Below are 4573 nucleotides of genomic sequence, written 5' to 3'. Positions count from 1 at the left end.
GATTCTGTCCTGCGAAGGGAGGGAGATGAGCGCATGCGTGTGCTTCTCGAGGGGCTGCAGCGGCCCCAGCCGGGGGCCAGGCAAGGTATGTCCCACGCCCTACGCATGTCCCACGCCCTACGCCTCCCCGTGCGCAGTCCTGGCCGGCTCCCTGGAAGAGGCAGGCGACCGTCCTGGGTGTGCAGAGCCCAGCAACAAGAGGCCCCGGGACCACGCCCTTCCTGTGCTGTCAGGCCTGCTTTAGCAAAGCTTAAATGAGCACCTAACGAGGCAGCCATCGCTGTGGTGGGAAAAAGATAAACACCCAGGGGCTCCAGGGACAGGGATGGCAAGGAGGTGGGGAAGGAAACAGCAGCCCGGAGGACGGGGCTCAGAGAGGGACAGGCACCCCCACACACACAGCGCACAGCACACTCAGAACTTTCTCACGGGCGTGGGGAGGCCCACACGGGGCAGACTCTCCGCGCCGCAGAACCTGGGGCTCCAGGAGGAGGGCGGCGGTGACAGCGTGCTGACGGGGAGAGACTCCTGGGGACGTGCACCCGCAAGACCCACCCCAGCCCAACGTGGCCATCTCCGTTTCGTGGCTGAGGAAATGGAGGCACAGGGAGGTTTAGCTGCTTGCCTAAGGTCGCACAGAATCGAGAAGTTAAGTCTCATCTGTCCAGCTCGGCCACCTTGGTTACCCCAAGACCCCCCTAAGGGAGACACAGGCAGGGCTTCTATCCACACCCACCCGAAGGGCTACAGTGGGAACTGTTCTCAGTGGCCTGGGAATATCATAGGGTGATATGGGGGGGGGGGGGTACGGCAGGCGGATGTGGGGCTGCACACGGAGGGCAAGCGGGGATTGGAGGGGGAGGGGCAGAGGGCAGCTGCCAGAAAGTTCCGCAGTGGCGCCTGCACCATTCTCCTCTTCCTTTCACATTAGCAGAAGCATTGCCTGGGAGCCAATGTGGTAGCACCCTCCTGTAATCCCAGCACCCCAATGGTAAAGGCAGGAGGACTGAGAGCTCAGGTCCCGCTTGAGATACACAGTGACACCCTGTCTAAAAAAAAAAAAAAAAAGGCTGACACCAGTGGCTCACACCTGTAAATCTAGCTACTCAGGAGGCTGAGATCTAAGGATCGCAGTTCAAGGCCAGCTCGGGCAGAAAAGTCTCTTTTCTCCAAGACTCTTATCTCCAATTAACCACTGAAAACTGGAAGTGACGCTGTGGTTGGAGAGGTAGAGCCTTGAGCCAAAGAGCTCAGAGACAGTGCCCAGGCCCTGAGATCAAGGCCCACAACCAACAAAAGAAAGACAGACAGACACCCAGAGGTTCAAGCCTGTAATCCTATCTACATGGAAGGCTGAAATCTAGAGGATTATGGTTCATGGCCAATCCACCAAGATTCTGCCTCCAGGGAGGAAAAGTGGACATCATAGTACATGCCTGTAATCCCTGGGAAGCTGTAAGAAAATGCATCGTGGGGCTGGGAATATGGCCTAGTGGCAGAGTGCTAGCCTTGAGCAAAAAGAAGCCAGGGACAGTGCTCAGGCCCTGAGTCCAAGCCCCAGGACTGACAAGAAAGAAAGAAAGAAAAAGAAAATGCATCATTCCAGGCCCATAAAGAGACTCCAGTTAAAAAAACAACCAGGGCTGGGAATGTGGCCTAGTGGCAAGAGTGCTTGCTTCGTATACATGAAGCCCTGGGTTTGATTACCCAGCACCACATATATATAGAAAATGGCCAGAAGTGGCGCTGTGGCTCAAGTGGCAGAGTGCTAGCCTTGAGCAAAAAGAAGCCAGGGACAGTGCTCAGACCCTGAGTCCAAGCCCCAGGACTGGCAAAAAAAAAAAAAAAAACAGTGAATTGGGCACCAGTGGCTCATGCCTGTAATCCTAGCTACTCAGAAGTCTGAGATCGGAGGTTTATGATTCAAAGACAGCCTAGACAGAAAAGACTGTGAGTCTCTTATCTCCAATTACCCAGCAAAAAGCCAGAAGTCGAAGTGTGGTTCAAGGGGTAGAGCGCTAGCCTTGAGTGGAATAAAACTAAAGGACAATGTTCAGGACCTGAATTCAAGCCCTAGCACTGGGGGGGTGGGGGGAGGAGAGACAAAAAAACTGTGCTGCTGGAGGCATGGCTCAAGTGGTAGAGCACTAGCCAAATAAGCTAGTGCGAGGCCTTGACTTCAAACTCCAATAATAGCACTAAGGGCCGGAGACCTGGTTCCGCAGGTATTGTGCCAGCTTACCAAGTGCGAGGCCTTGCGTCTAAACCCCAGTACCACCAAAAGAAAACAACAAATCCAGCTCACCAGGGTGGGGTCTTGTTTGTTTGTTTTCCTTTTGAAGGTGATCTCACTGTTACTGTTTCCCAGGCTGGTCCAGAGTTCAAATGATCCTGCCTCAGCTTCCCAAGTGGCTGAGACTACAGGTATACACTACCATGCAAGGGCTATGTGCCATTCTTGAGCCCGTTTAACAGAGGCGGAAACTGAAGTGCAGACCAGCCAAGTGGCAGCTGGTGGCGGCTGGTGACAGGTGCCCGCAAGCTCCTCCCCTTGCCACTGGCAAAGGTTCCCAAGGGAGTCCTTTTCTTGTTCAGCACTGGGGTTTGAACTCAGGGTCTTGTGCTCCTGACTGACATTCTACCGCTTGAGCCGTGCCTTCCGTCCTTGGTTAAAGGGACGGAGTCTTCCCACCATGATCGTCAGCTCTCCACCTCCCAAGGAGCTGGGATTACAGACAACAGCTGCTGTGCTTGGCTCAAGAGCCTCCATCCGCCACCCTGGAGAACTGCTCAGCAGTGTCTGGGGCCAAGCTGGCCCTTCCCCACATCAAGTCCAGGGTGAAGGGTGCGGGCGGGGTTGGGACAGAGGGACCTGGAGACTGTCTGCTTTCCCCCTCAAATCCCGGGGCTGGGGCTTCTCACCATCCACCACCCACCATCCCTTCCATGCACCTTCTCTCTCCACGGCCCTGGGGAGGAGGGGAAGGGAACGGGGAGGAGGGGCCCTATGGCTCCCAGTCCATCCTAGGGTCTGCTCCCAGTTCACAATCAGGCAGACTCGGAGCAGGTGGATGAAAGGCTGGGGCTCAGAGAGGGACACGGCCAGCCTCAGGTCACCCAGGAAGGCCAAGGCCTGCCAGTGAGTGAGACCAGAAACCAAGGGGGTTTCCGGTAGGGTGGTGTTCCAGGATTCTGAGGGTGCCAGGCCCCAGAACTGTGCTCTGGGGAGGCGAAGTGTGTCCAGATAGGCCTCAGGGACCCCGGTGTCAGCACCCAGCCTGGCCAGTAAGAGCTGACCACCAAGGTGCCAGGTGCTCCATGGGCCAAGGGTCCCCGGTCTCCAGGACCTAGGGGGTGGCACCAGGTCCCCGCCGCCCCCTCCCATAGCCGGCGCAGAGGGGCTGGGGGCCGTGCCAGCCGGCCCTGCCCACGGCCCCGCTGTTTCCTGCCAGCAGCTCCGGGAACATGGTGCCCCCCTCCCGCCCACACCCCGCGGGGACACTGGTGGGCAGGCGCGCCCAGTGGCCAAGCCCCACCCCGCCACCAGCCCTGCCCCGCACCCCACTCCACTCACAGCCCCTGATCCTCAGCAGAAGGCCCAGCCCTCCCTCCCCCCTGCGGGGCAGTGGGTGTGGAGTGGGGCGGGTCCTGCCCACTGGGGCCCCCTCCCCCCACCCCCACCCCTCATCCCCCGCTTGCTCCCCTCCCCCCACCCTTCTGCTCTTCCCCACTGAGCCTCCAGCTTTTGCACATGCTGGTCCCTCCCCTGAAACTCTACCACCCCTCTGACGAACTCCAGGGCACCTCGCAGGACCGACAGCAGGCAGTACCTCCATTTATCTGCACCCCTCTTTCCTGGCCCCCAGGAGTTCCACTGCACAGGGACCAAGAACTGAACTGCTGGACTCAATCAAAACTGAAGTGGTGGCCCTTTCTCCCTGTGTGACCTCGGGCAAGTGTCCCTCCTTCTCTGGGCCTGCTTCCTCTCCTATACAACAGAAATAGAGCTGAGCAAGGGAGGGCACACCTGCAACTCCAGCACTTGGGAGGCTGAGGCAGGAGAATCTCAATTTCAAGGCCATCCTGGAATAGACAGTGAGTTCCAGGTCACCCCAAGCTACATAGGAAGACCTGGCTTTAAAAAAAAAAGGGGGGGGGCTGGGGATATAGCCTAGTGGCAAGAGTGCCTGCCTCGGATACATGAGGCCCTAGGTTCGATTCCCCAGCACCACATATACAGAAAACGGCCAGAAGCGGCGCTGTGGCTCAAGTGGCAGAGTGCTAGCCTTGAGCGGGAAGAAGCCAGGGACAGTGCTCAGGCCCTGAGTCCAAGGCCCAGGACTGGCCAAAAAAAAAAGGGCATTGGCAGCTCATGCCTACAATCCCAACAACTCCAGAGGCTGAGATGTCAAGAAATTGTGGTTCGGAGCCAGCCCATGTTTGGATAGACACTAGCAAAAAGCCGGACTGGCGAGGCGCTGGTAATCCTTACTGCTCAGGAGACTGAGATCTGAAGATCCTGGTTCAAAGCCAGCCTGGTCAGGAAAATCCGTGAGACTCTTATCTCCAATTT

This window comes from Perognathus longimembris, chromosome 6, assembly GCF_023159225.1.
Source record: "Perognathus longimembris pacificus isolate PPM17 chromosome 6, ASM2315922v1, whole genome shotgun sequence".
In the NCBI taxonomy this organism is placed as follows: domain Eukaryota; kingdom Metazoa; phylum Chordata; class Mammalia; order Rodentia; family Heteromyidae; genus Perognathus; species Perognathus longimembris.
The sequence above is the reverse complement of the archived record's forward strand: the minus strand, read 5'-3'. Positions refer to the sequence as shown.